A 14938-nucleotide genomic window follows, 5' to 3' on the forward strand; every position below is an offset into this window, starting at 1 on the left:
ACACTTGAATGAATCTCATCGTATACAAAGATTGTCTTTGATAGATTTGCAAATGCACGGTGACCTCGCTGAACACGTCATGATCGGAGGACTGAAGCGTAGCTTATAGGTTTTCTGGTTTTGTGTGTGTGTCGCGAGGTGACATGGTTGGAGAGAAAAGAGGAAAAACCAGTTTCTGCCTGACTGGAACTATCGGTACTAGGAGCGGTAGTACCGCTACCCTACTGGTACCGCCTCACAGTACCGCTCTGAAGATTTCCAGTGAAAAGTCCCACAGAGAGCCTTGCGGTACCTCTACGGTACCTTGAGCGGTAGTACCGCCCAAGGTACCGCTTAGGTACCGTAACGCAAGTTACGACACTACCGTTGTGGTACCGCTTAAGTACCGCTCGGTGTCCAGTACCTCATAGAGGTCATTGCGGTACCTCAAGCGGTACCGCGAGCGGTACTGCCGTTGTGTCTCCACGTGGCTAAATCTGTGGGGGATTTTGAGTCCAGAGCAGTACTACCGCTTTCCAAAAGCGGTAGTACCGCTTAGGCGGAAACTGCACATAACGGTTGGATTGGAGGGGCCCTATAAAAAGGCCCCTTCTTCCCCAGCTCGTTTTTAGCTCTTCTCTCTCTCTCCTCCATTGTTGCTGAGCTCAAACTTAGAAGATCTCCCCACCTACCCAATCAATCTTGCCCAAATTTGGAGGAGTGGTGGAGGAGGCCCCGATCTATCATTCTACCAAGAGAGATTTCACCAATTCGTTCTAGTCCTTAGTGGATCTTCGTGGTAGGGTTCGTATGCTGGGATCTTGGATGAAGTGCTCCTATGGAGGCTAGCTTGGAGTTGTGCTAGCCCCATAGGGTGTTGGGAGCCTCCTAGTGTTGTGGAGCTCGCCCCAACCTTGTGAAGGAACCACCGCTTCAACCGGTGCCTTAGTGTAGAAGGGGGACCTCCTTTGTGGAGCTCTCTTGAGGAAGAAGGTGAGGCCTTCCTACGTGGTGTGGCTGCCTAGCCTCTTGTGTGAGGCTAGCACCTCCTCAACACAGACGTACTCCCTTTTGTGAGAGGAACTGCGGGAAACAAATCCTCGCCTCGTCTCCGCGCCCTCCGGTTGGCCCGCTCCTCAACTTTATTATTGTTGCTTTGTTCCTTTGCTTGTTGCACTAGCCTAGCATCATACTAGGATCACCTCTAGCAGCAAAGCTATCACCTTTACTTCTGTTGCACTAAAAATTGCGTAGCACCCATTCACCCCCCCCCCCCCTCTTGTTCGCTACAGTCCGTTCAATTGGTATCAGAGCAAGGTTTCTTGCTCGGGATTTACCGCCTAAGAAATGGCCGAACAAGAGAAGGTTGTGAATGGGTCCCTTCCTTGTGAGCAATCACATTCACCATCAATTGTCGATAGCCCTCCGGCTACTTTGGATGACCTCAAGAAATTGGAGTCATCCGTTGTATCTCAAATGAAGGCTATGATGATGGAGTTGATTGCTCCAAAACCAACCCCCATCATAGATCCTAAGGCAAGTGTCGATGTTCCTCCACAACAAGTCAACACCCTTCCTCTTCTTGATTTTATCGCGCAATCGACAAAACCACCTCGAGAAGGGGAACTTGAGGATGTTGGCACTTCTTCAAAAGGGAAGGATGAAACACCGGTTGCGGGACAATTAGGAGGTAATCATGCGGTGCCTCCACCAAGTGATTACACCGTAAATGTCCCAATACCCATGCCTCATATTTTGTCTCATGGTTCACCACCTCTACTTGAATCCAATAGCTTTGAAAATTGGCAATTTTTGATGCGATCTCATGTGCGCAGCGCTTCTACCAAGCTTTGGCGCATCATTGAGGAAGGTTATTCACCACGAGACCCGAAGAACTTGACAAGAAGAGAGGTGGTGGATGATCAACTCAACGCCACCGCCATCAACATGATTCACATGGCCTTCACACCCAAGGACCGCGCTCATATTCGCTCACTCAAGACCGCCAAGGAAGCATGGAATAAACTCGACAAGCTCTTCCTCGGAAATGAGAACATTCAAAGCTCTCGTTTGATGAAGTGAACAACATGGCCGACAACTTCGTCATGAATGAGGGAGAATCGCCCGAAGAGATGTACCGGCACCTTATCGCTCTTGCTGTACAAATGCAAGATCTTGGAGCAACGTTTGTGGATGACCCTTGGATCAAGCGAAAGTTCTACAATGCTCTCCTCCCTTACGAGGAAGTGAAATTGACGGCCATCTGCCAAAATGCCTCCTTCCGCGCTATGACATCCGATGAAGTCCTTAGCGAGGTCATCGCTTTGGACATCTCCAAGAAGAATGCTGAAGATCTTGTTGCTCACGCCCACAACACCTGCAAGCCCAACCTTGCGTTGAAGATGAAGGAGCATGAAGCTAGTGAGAGCGATGAGGATCCCATTGAGTGGGGTCCGGATGATCTCAAGGCCAATTATCATGAACACATGGCTCTTTCCGCCAAGAGTTTTTTGAGTGGGAACAAGACACGAAGCTCAAGGTTAAGAAGATACTCACCTCATGACTCTTCAAGATACTCCTCCAAGAGTCCAAGGGAGGAGCAAACAGGGAGAGCTTGCTACAATTGCGGCAACAAAAGTCATTTTGTTGCGGATTGTATCTTTGAGAGAAGGGAAGACAATGGTGGAAGGCTCGTCCGTAAGGACAAGTTCAAATCTCTCTCCAAAGGTTTCTCCAAGTTATCCTCCAACTCCGGTGATGCCAAGGTCTCCTTCACCAAGAAGCCTAGAGATTTCATTATCTGTGAGGAATACTCTCCGATGAAGGTGAAGAGCGTGAAGACAAGGGGTCGAACAAGGAGGAAGGGGGAGTGGCCGCCATCGCCATCTCCACTCCCTCCGTCTCCCTCTTCAACTCTCCAAATGAGAACCTTGTCGTCAACAACTCCCGTTGCCTTGGGGCAAAGGTATCGTCGAAGGTTGTATCCTTTCCCAAGCCTACATCTTCCTCTAATGCTATATCTATTGCGAGTTTGGATGCTTCTACCACTAACATGCTAGGGGATATCAAGACTCATGTTGAGGAACTCTTGACTCAACTTGATGCGGATCAAGACCGTAGTGAGGAAAAGGAGAGGCTTAAGAAGGAGGCGGAATTAGAGATTATCTCTCTCACCCAAGCTCATGAGGAAGAGTTGTGCATGCGCATGTCTCTTGAAGCTAGTGCTATTGTTCTCGAAGACTCCAACAATTCCTTCATCTACCGACTCACCAAGGACCGAGACCATGCTCTTGGTTGGGTGGATGAACTCAAGATGAAGAAGCGCTATCTTGAGGAGAGCCATGAATGGTTGCTTGAGTAAGTTGCAACCCACACCAAGAACTTCAAATCCTTGGAGAGTAGGTTTGTGCTTCTATCCGAGATGAGGAGGCATCCTCAAGAATAAGCACACAAGAAGGAAGAAGATGAAGGCACCAATTCATGTTGTGATAAGCTTCTCGATGAAGTTTTCTCCCTGACAAGACATAACACAAGACTCACGGAAATCAATTCTCTCCAAGAGGAAGCCTTGGATGAGTACTATCGCTTGAGCAAAGAAAAGGTGCCATGTTGCGATCATGAAGAAGAGATTTCCGCTCTAAAGATACACAAGGCCAAGCTCAAGGAAGTGAATGATATGCAAAATGAGTCCTTGATGGAGTGGATCCGCTTGAGCAAGGAAGAAGTTACTTGTTGTAAACATGAGGAAGAAATTGCCTCTCTAAAGAGGAGCAAGGCCAACCTTATGGTGATCAAGTCCATGCAAGATGAAGCATTGAAAGAGTACCATCTCGCAAGCAAGGACCACATGTGTTGAAACCATGAAGACGACATTGCCACCTTAGAAAGACACAAGCGTTTGCTCTTGAAAAGGAATTCTCTTCTAGAAGAAGCATTGTTGAAACAATTCCGGGTGAATAAGGAGAAAGAGGCTCAAGTGTTTGACATCACTCACCCTCACCCGGATCATGAAGATGAAGTCAACCGTTTGAAGTCCAAAATTGAAAGTCTCCAAATCCAAGCCCAATACTTGGAAGGAGTCATTGAAGCTAGAGTGGAAGCCAATGCGGGCTCTTGCAATGAAGGAGAAGTGGCTATCAAGCCAAAGAAGAAGAGAGGAAGAAGGATCAAGATAAAGAGGAACATCGTGATAGGACCCAATGAAAAATGGGTTCCTATATCCAAGACTTGATCTATGAAGGGCTTTACTTCCGGTGGTGCTATATTGGTGGTTGATGTTGAAGCCACAAGTCTCTTGACCGGAAGCAAAGAAGTTGTTGTCGTCCTCGGGCTATCTCGTTCTACCGTTTTTTTATGGCGACAACACAAGCAAGCTTAAAGGTATTGGGCCTTGACAAGGTGGTGGTAACACCCAACCTTGTCAAGACCCTTGGTTACAATATTCTTTCCGTTCATCGTTTCACACGCTTGGGTCTTTGTACCTTTTACAATGAACATGTTGTGGTCTTGTGGAGCTAGACACCCCGATAGGCCACGTTCTCGGACTAATAGAAAATGCTTCCTTGTGGAGAGATCGTGTTTGTAGGACTTGCATACAAAGGAAAATGCATGGAGCTCCTCACAAGGCTAAAGACAACCATCTCTACCACGAGGTGCTTGGAGCTCATACATGTTGATCTGTTCGGTCCATCGTCTCATGAAGGTCTTGGAGGGAAGAAGTATTGCCTCGTCACTATTGATGATGATTCACGCTATTGTTGGATATTCTTCCTCAAGTACAAGAATGAGACTCAACGGATCATGATGGAGTTTGCCAATCATTTCACTGCTAGTTCAACACCACGATCCTCGCAATAAGGAGCAACAATGGAACGGAGTCTTAAGAACTACGTCTTGGATTTCTTCCTCGGCAAAGAAGGAATCCAACATCTACTCCTCGCCATACACATTCCCCAACACCATGGGGTTGCCTAAAGAGAAAGCCGAACCTTATTTGAAGATACTCAAACATGATGATGGAGTACAAGTCTATTGCGTGGGTTGTGGAATTGTGTGATGTGAATTTTGATGAAGATGGTAGTTCTTTGGAGGAGCGAAGTGCTTCTTGTGAGAAATGAGATGCAGTTCCCCCGGTCACCGTATGAAGGATGGGTGTTGGCACTTGCCGACCTCAAAAGCTACCTTCTACGAGTGCCGGGGAAGGACTAAGTTCCACCTATGTGGAGCCATCTACACCACAAGGCCAAGCTTCTTACTTTGAGAAACCAAGTGAGATTCAACCTCTACCACAACCTCAAGTTCGGCATCAACAACAATGAGAGTCAAGGCGGGGACCTAAGCCATGATGAAGATCAAGGGGCCTCACAAGAATCTATTTGTATGGCCATCTCTCTCCATGAAGCAAAAGCGTCAAGGCTCCTTCATAACTCAAGCAAAAAAAATTCAAGACACACTCAAGAGCAAGATATGAAGGGGGGCCAACGGTATAGGAACCCCGAGTACCTAAAGTATCAACACTCCCTTGATGAGACCGACAAGGCGATAGACTCATGCTCTACCATTCTACGATAAGGTTCGCTTCTCTAACTTTGTGCTTCTCATCCTGACATTGTGCCAAGAGTGGGTATATACATACCACTTTTGTGCTATATGTCTAGATGTAAAGCATGCATGAACATAGGGGGAGTGCGGTTTAAACTTATTGAGCTATCCCTCCCCCCATAATACATAAAGAAATCCAAAACATAATCTACTTGTCAAATAAGTGACTAAAGAGCTTCATGTCGAGTCTTAGTAGTGAGTCCTAGATATATCTACGTGACGTCACTCTATTGTACTCTTATACAGTGGCTTCGGCCACCAACCTCCTCCATGAGGAGTTTTTGGTTCTTTTTGTTCTATTTGATCTTCTTTTGGTTTCTTTTCTCATTTTTGCTTTTGGTTTTTCTTTTCTCCATGTTCTTTGTGGGAGATTCACCCAAGCTTGGCTTTTCATGTTTTGATTCTTGCAAGCTTGATTGAGTAGTACCTTAACAATTTCGACATCTAATCCTAAGCCAATACCCACCTCTTGAGCCATCTCTATCTAAAATCACAAGTCTACACCAAAATCAGAGTGTTTTTGAGCTCTGGAGGCCGGTACTACCGGTCCTCAGGCCGGTACTACCGCTCCGGTGCAGTATCCTGACGACAGTCAGGAATTTGCCCCAGAGCGGTACAACCGCCCGAGGTACCGGGCAAGTACCGGTAAGCGGTACTACCGCTCATATGAGCGGTACTACCGCTTGCGCCTTTTACTTAAGGTACCGGGTGGGACGGGTTCTTCCCCATCTCACCACTTATCCCCACCCACCACGAGTCAAAGGCGTCCCCAAGCTCCAAGACCTCGAGGAGACCGGCCCCGATCTCCTCCTCCGGCCATCCCCGGCCAAATCTCCTCCATGGAGAAGCTTCCCCACCCTCTTCTCCACCATGTCCTCCGGTATGGGCTCTAATCTCTCTCTCTAGGGTGTGTTGAATTCCCTAGATGCATAGGTTAGGGTTTCGTGGAGTTTGTGGTGGAGAAACCTTCTTGGAAGCCCATTCATGTACAAGGATACTAGCTAGCAACATTGTGTGAGACTATGAACTTCATTGCCATGAACCACAACCTAGATCTAGATGTGCTGAGCTTGAGCGGTAGTACCGCTCGTTCACGGGCGGTACTACCAGTCCAAGCGGTACTACCGGAGTAAGTTGCGGTACTACCGCTATGACTTGTTTCATCTCTGTTGCTTGTTAGTGTCCTTTTTGATCTTTAACTTCAAGGCTTGTGCACTTATCCCCTATTCCCTCCCAAACCTATGCTGTTTCACAGGTCCATCCTATAGCGCCAAGAAGAAGGGCAAGAAGTTCTCATCTCGTCGTCCCCGTGACCAAGAACAAGAAGAGCAAGAAGAGATTGTCTCGCCAAGGCTCACCAAGCGCCAAAGGGAAGCAGCAGAGACAGCTAGCAAAAGGACCACCTCGGGTCCCCAAAAGTCTATGGCTTCTCTCAAGAAAGCCCAATTCTTGCAAGTACGGGGAGCCAATCCTTACTTGTTGCCAAGGAACTCTCGTCAGTGTCCCAACAACTTCTTCTACCACGTCGATCAAGAAAAGATTTACATCGATGTCTATGGGTCAAAGGAGTTCAACTGTTTCCCTCAATACTCCATCAACATGGAAAAGCTCCAATCCAGGCCCGAATACTTTGGGGAAGCACTCGAGATATGTGAAGAACAAGGTCTTATTCCTTTGATGACCTTCTCCCACAACTTCTCCAAGGAGGTGATATGCCAATTCTATGCCACCGTGGTGTTTCTTGAAGATGAAGGTGGCTTCCGCACATTGAAGTGGATGACCAAGGAGTTCGTGATGGAGGCCACGTGGGAGGAGTTTGCTAGGGGCATTGGCTATGATCTCCCCGACAATGAAACTGACTTCTTCCAGATTCACCTTCAAGCCAAGCCAATGGCCAAGGAGAAGATGGCCAACCTCTACATCCCCGGAAGAATGTTGTGTGGAAGTGCCTATCATCTTCTACCCGTCTACGACATCATGAACCGCATCTACCGCAGCACCATCAACCCCAAGCACACCAACCATGATGAGGTGCATGGTTTTCTTGTGAACCTCCTTGTGCGCACCGATCAGATGAGGGGTAGCGGCAAGCAATTGGACGTCATGAACTACATATGGCATGAGATGCGTGACTGTGCCTTCCTCCGCAAGCTTCCTCAATATGCGCCCTACATCATGAGGCTCATTTGCCTCAAATGGGATCGAGCTGGCCGTGGGAATCTCCTGGAGCAATGCCGCCCCCTCACTATTCATAAGGAGAAGAGCCCTCTTGTCAAGAAGCATGATCCTCCAAGGTTTGGCAAGAATGCACCCAAGGACTAGGAGGAGGAGGAAGTCGATAGTGATGACTCCGACTTTGTGCCCAACTCCGTCAAGACCAAAGGCCTCTTCGCCAAGCTCACCGCTCGCCTCAAGAAGTCCTTTTGCTTCAAGGGGGACCTCCAAGACAATATGTACCAAGCTCAACATGACAACAAGAAGATTCGCCAACTCCAAAAGGTGATGATGAAGCACATGGGCCTTTCCGTCTCCGAGGGCTCCGAGGACAACATCACACCCCCCGGTGAATGGAAGTCCAAGCACACTTGGTCGAGCTCCGAGGACTCCATCCTCGAGCGCATTATTCGCCCCTCTCCACCACCTCATGGCAAGGGCCAAGTTGAAGATGAAGACGAAGAGGACAAGGACGAGAACAAGGAGATGGAGGATGAGGAGGAGGAGGAGGACGACGACGAGGAAGGCGAGGATGTTGATGATGAAGAGTGACCCCCTTGGGTCGTTAGTATGCTTCTTCTCCCTTTTTGGTGTTACGATGCCAAAGGGGGAGAAGTTGATCTATTATGACGGGAATTTGCATGGGGATGCCAAGGGCTTGGTGTTTCATTTTGGTTCTTTCAGCATTGGCATCATATCTTATCCCTAGTTATTCGGAACTTATTCGTATGCTTGCTACTCTATTTGTGGATCTCCCGATCCCCCCGGTTTGTATTAAGACTTATTCGTGGTAGCCTATATTGGTCTTTGTTATTTATCTCTTGTTGGCTACATCAAGTCTATGGAGGCACTTATTGTGAGTTTGGGTTTTCTCAAGTCAAAGGTATGACAAAATCCACCCAAAGCTCTTTGAATGATCATGTGTTGCCTCCATAGTGTGCATATGCTATATGATCTTGTCAAATATCCTTGTTGCATATGTGCATGGTTTGTAGAATCTAGGGGGAGTTGTTTCTCTAGGATGTGTGCATTTGTATTCAAATGCATATTCCAATTACGCACACGTCTAAGGGGAGCTCCGTCTAGCTTTTGCAAATCTAGAACCTTATCATAATATCTTATGCCTTTGCAAATTCTTGTGTTGTCATCAAACACCAAAAAGGGGGAGACTGAAAGAGCAAAGTCTATACTCTGTGTTTTGTGTGTTTGATAACAACACTTGAATGAATCTCACCGTGTACAAAGATTGTCTTTGATAGATTTGCAAGTGCACGGTGACCTTGTTGAACACGTCATGATAGGAGGACTGAAGTGTAGCTTATAGGTTTTCTGGTTTTGTGTGTGTGTCGCGAAGTGACATGGTTGGAGAGGAAAAGAGGAAAAAGCAGTTTCTGCCTGACCGGTACTACCGGTACCAGGAGCGGTAGTGCCGCTACCCTACTGGTACCGCCTCACAGTACCGCTCTGGAGATTTCCACTGAAAAGTCCCACAGAGAGCCTGGCGGTACCTCTACGGTACCTTGAGCGGTAGTACCGCTTGAGAGCAGTAGTACCGCCCAAGCTACCGCTTAGGTACTGTAACGCAAGTTACGGCACTACCGCTGTGGTACCGCTTAAGTACCGCTCGGTGTCCAGTACCTCATAGAGGTCACTGCGGTACCTCAAGCGGTACTACCGCTGTGTGTTTACGTGGCTAAATCTGTGGGGGATTTCGAGTCCAGAGCGGTACTGCCGCTTTCCAAAGCGGTAGTACCGCTTAGGCGGAAACTGCACATAACGGTTGAATTGGAGGGGCCCTATAAAAAGGCCCCTTCTTCCCCAGCTTGTTTTTAGTTCTTCTCTCTCTCTCCTCCATTGTTGCTGAGCTCAAACTTAGAGGATCTCCCCACCTACCCAATCAATCTTGCCCAAATTTGGAGGAGTGGTGGAGGAGGCCCCGATCAATTATTCTACCAAGAGAGATTTCACCAATTCGTTCTAGTCCTTAGTGGATCTTGGTGGTAGGGTTCCTATGGTGGGATCTTGGATGAAGTGCTCCTATGGAGGCTAGCTTGGAGTTGTGCTAGCCCCATAGGGTGTTGGGAGCCTCCTAGTGTTGTGGAGCTCGCCCCAACCTTGTGAAGGAACCACCGCCTCGACCGGTGCCTTAGTGGAGAAGGGGGAGATCCTTTGTGGAGCTCTCTTGAGGAAGAAGGTGAGGCCCTTCCTTCGTGGTGTGGCCGCCTAGCCTCTTGTGTGAGGCTAGCGCCTCTTCAACGCAAACGTACTCCCTTTTGTGGGAGGAACTGCGGGAAACAAATCCTCGCCTCGTCTCCGCGCCCTCCGGTTGTCCCGCTCCTCAACTTTATTATTGTTGCTTGGTTCATTTGCTTGTTGCACTAGCCTAGGATCATACTAGGATCACCTCTAGCATCAAAGCTATCACCTTTACTTCCGTTGCACTAAAAATTGAAAAAGACTAAAAATTACGTAGCACCCATTCACCCCCTCTTGTTCGCTACGGTCCGTTCAGGAGTTTTACTATTCCACCCTTACGGGTGCTGCCCTCGTTACCTACTGAACAAATCCATATTAGTGATATGGTGCTTACCACCTTATCTTCTCTTGTCGCCGCTTTTCAAGTAAAGTTGGACTATAGGTTGGGAGCCCTTGAAAAGGATGTTTGTGAAAAAAGTTTTGAGAAAGGAAGTTATGTGAAAACCTTGGAATGGGGCAACCCTGCCCATGTGAGATTTTTATGAAAGTAAATTTTTTGGATAGTTGGATGCTGATGGCAAGCGGAGAAAATAAAATATTTTCGAAAAACTTTGTTGACTGAGTACCTCACCGGACTTAGCCTGTGCAACCACATTACCCCTAGTAGGACGGGGAGTAGCGTAGTAGTTTGTCTCGCCTTACTTTGGATCCTGCAAGTGTAGTGGCAGTCTGACCATGGACGCTTTGACCGGGGTTCTTCCCGCTGTGAGGGACGTGACCCATTTGTCTGTTCAGCTACGCGGGGTACAACCTATGAGCTCCCATCGAAAGATGCCCGCAGTTGGTCGCGGTATTCCGGAGGATCAAGCCAGCTATGGACTTTGCAACTCCTAGACAGCCCTCGGGCTATAGTGTTGGGAGGTACAACTCTAGGCGGTATGTCTTAGGCTAAGGCGAGTAGGCAAAAAAATACGATCGGGTACTTGTCGTGGCATATATTAGTATGCGGGGATGATGCCCACACAATAAGTATTCGAATCTTGTGGGAAAAGTGTACAACCTCTGCAGAGTGTAAACTATTCGAATAGCTGTGTCCGCGGTTATGGACTTAGGAATGGAAGTGGTGAGTATGAAAGAAAGCTTTTGGTTTATAAAAGTGTTTTTCCAAAGAGATTGGGAAGAGTATACAAGTGAGACTGGGAAAATGCACCTGTGAGGTACAGTGGAAAGTTGAAAAAATTGTTTTGGTCATACTGAGATGATGGGAAAGGAAAATGGGTCACCGTTACCTATTAGTCTTCAAAGAAACTTGATTTAAAAAGGTTTTTCAGCAAAGATGTAGAGATGTCATATTCTCGAGAGAAACTATCTATCACTCCTTGTAACCCTAGAATAGTTCCTATTCCTTGCTACTGCCAAATTGCAAATCCTTTACTTCTCTCTAAGGTGGTTTGCGAGTATTCATAATGTACTCATGGCTTTGTCCCTGGCTATTTACTTGGCCAGACTTGGTGGAGTTCGACGGATGAAGAAGGAGTTGACGATGTCTATGCGAGCTAGGAACGTCTTCCCAGTCAGTTGCCTCTAGGGTTAAGGCATGACTTGGACCATGCGAATAGTTTCGTCTGAAGTATTTTTGCTATGTGATTGTTGATCTCTTGCCAATGCGGCTCTCATGCAAGTACTGGTTATTTGACATGTTGTAATATTTTATTCGGTATTGTAATGGATGATGTATTTGATACTAGTTTGGTTATGTTTTCACGATATATTGATCATGGGATCGTGAATGAGTATACATAACGGGTGTTTCGAACAGCTAGTCCAGCACCGCACAATCTACATCTTGACCGGTTCAGGGACCAGCTCGGGTATTACACTATTGTTTGTGCATTGATGCGCGCGGTAGCATTAGCCAAGAAACATTATCACTATGCTAGATGAACAATTAGGACGCCAATAACAAGTAGAATAACATTTCGTGAAACTTGTTAGCAGGACCGTTTCTCGAAGATAGTTACTACCTCCGTCCCGGTTTACATACACGTATTCCAAGATCATCAATTTGACCAATATAATATAAATTTTGCACTATAAAAATTATACCATTAGAAAATATAAGATCTAAGCTTTCTAATGATTTATATTTTGTAATACATATCTTATGTTACGTTGGTGAAATTAGCAACCTAGAGATATGTGCAAGACCTATAAACCAGGACGGAGGGAGTAGTATGTACTATCTATTCAATAATATAAAATATTTTATCTTTTTATAGATTCTTCTATTTTAATAGGCATTTAATATACTTTTTATACTACCTCCATGCCGAATTAATGGGCAATTACACATTTCGAGAAACAAGTTTAACTATAAATTAGATCAACAAAATATGAGATATATGTCACAAAAATTATATCATTGGATTCGTGATATATAATTTATATTTCATTGATTAAATTAATAGTCAAACTTGTTTCTCAAAGTGCGTAATTGTCCATTAATCCGGTAGTACGTAGATTCACTCGAGTTATGGCGTGTCTAGTTCAGTTCGGAACTTCAAGAGGGAGTAGTAGTAGAACAAGCGAGTAGCTGTCATCCCAAACACGAGAAGCACCATCCTTTATTACTACTAGTACAAATGCCCGTGCGTTGCTACGGGGCTCTGTTATCACCAGAATTTGACCGAGTCAGAGGTGGGCCGCGATCAAGATGGATTTGAAGAATATACATGGAAGAAAAACGTGAATCGGCCTGTTATGTAAAGTTTGGGCTAGTTTGCCCATGTATCTGTATTATAGTAGATCGCATCATTAGATTAAAAGATAGAGTTTTACCCGTGCACGGTTAGGTGCACGCCTAGATTAGAAAGTCCCTTGGACTATAAATATGTATCTAGGGTTTATGAAATAAACAACAACCAACATTCACCACAAATCAATCTCGGCGCATCGCCAACTCCTTCGTCTCGAGGGTTTCTACCGGTAAGCATCATGCTGCCTAGATCGCATCTTGCGATCTAGGCAGCACAAGCTTCTTTGTTGTTCATGCGTTGCTCGTACTGAAGCCTTTTTGATGGCGAGCAACGTAGTTATCTTAGATGTGTTAGGGTTAGCATTGTTCTTCGTATCATATGCTGTCGTAGTGCAACCCTTATACATCTAGCCGCCCTTACACCTATCTTAGGTGTAGGGGCGGCACCCCGCTTGATCATTATTTAGTAGATCCGATCCGTTACGGTTGCTCCTTGTTCTTCAAGGATTAGTTTAATATCTGCAATAGTTAGGCCTTACAAAGGGTTGGAGGATCCAGCGACGCGTAGGGTGTCGTTTGCTAGCCCTAGACAGGATGTTCCGAGGATCAACCTCGTGTTGGTTTTTAGGCCTTGTCTAGGACCGGCTTACGATCACCGTGCGTGACCGCGAGGCCCAATCGTGAGTAGGATGATCCGATTATGCGGTGAAAACCCTAAATCGTCGTAGATTGTATTAGCTTTATCTTGATCCAGCAGGACCACCATATATTCGTGCACCTCGTACGAATCATGGGTGGATCGGCTCTTTGAGCCGATTCACAGGATAACCTGAGAGCCGATCGAGGCTCGTATTTAATGTTTACGTGTATGCCATGCAGGAAACTAAGCGAGGCATCTCCATCACCTTCCTGACCAGGTATAGGTCAGGTGGCACGCCCTTGCACCAGCATCGGACGTGCGTTCCAGAGGCTTTGCGGGCCGTCGCTCGGAGGGACCAGGGCCAGCCGCAGCCCTAAGTTGTTCCCGGCTCTACTGTGTTGCCCGTCGCTGCTCGCCGGTGGGTTTTGACCGCAACACATTCTAGCACGCCCGGTGGGACAAGCTTCGTCATCAACCACATCGCCGTCTACATCTGAGATGGCGGACGGCACTCCAGTCACGTACGAGGATCTGACCGACGAGCTCAAGAAGAAGTATGACAAGGTCAAAGCAATCCTCGAAGCCGACCTCATCGGCTCTTTTCACAGAACCCGTTCACATGGCATCAGGTGGAAGGGGTTCTCGCCTGATGGTGCGCTCGATGGGATAGATCTCTCTGCCCCGTCGGAAGAGCGCACCAGGTCCCTACGTCAGGAGATCAACTACATGGTGGCTCACTCGCTGCACCGCCACTCCGAGAACCTGGTGAACACTTTGGAGCGTGTTGCTCTTCGGGTGATCCAGGAGATCATGAGGCACCAGTACTCTCCGTCAGGACCAGCTCTCGGGACACACCAAGGAGAGATGCCACTCCAGTCCCGTCCACCGCTGCCATTTGCGTTGGCAGCACCAGAAGTGCCGAATTCACCGGCATTCGTCGTCTACAAGATCGGTGGTGACCCTAGTGACTGCCAGTTCTTGCATGAGGCGCCTAAGGAGATCCCTCACGGGTACATGTGCACATATGTGCCAGACTGCGGTAACTGGGCGCTCACAAACCAGGCCGCGACAGCAGGGACTTCTGGGAAAGCAGGAGGAACGTCAGCGACAGATCTTGAGAAGCAGACGTGGCTAGCTAAATAAGCCACCCCGACGAACCTCCAGAGCACAGCTCCTGCAGTTGGCTCAGAGCTGGAAAAGCAAGCATGGCTGGCTAAGTACGCCACCCCGGCGAATCTTCAGAGTTCGACTCCTGTAGCCAGCACCGCGGATCAGATCAGTACGATCCTGAGGGACCAGTTCGGCATGGTGCCGAAAAGGAGGACAATCGGCTATTCCAAGCCGTACCCCGATGAATACGAGTTGGCCCCGCTACCACCCAAGTATCGGCTCCCTGACTTCTCCAAGTTCAGTGGATCAGATGGTTCCAGCTCCATCGAGCATGTGAGCCGATATTTGGCACAGCTAGGAACAGCCTCAGCGTCGGATCCACTACGCGTGAGGTTCTTCGCACAGTCCCTCACGGGATCGGCTTTCGGGTGGTACACTTCGTT

Source organism: Lolium perenne, chromosome 1 (genome assembly GCF_019359855.2).
Source record: "Lolium perenne isolate Kyuss_39 chromosome 1, Kyuss_2.0, whole genome shotgun sequence".
In the NCBI taxonomy this organism is placed as follows: domain Eukaryota; kingdom Viridiplantae; phylum Streptophyta; class Magnoliopsida; order Poales; family Poaceae; genus Lolium; species Lolium perenne.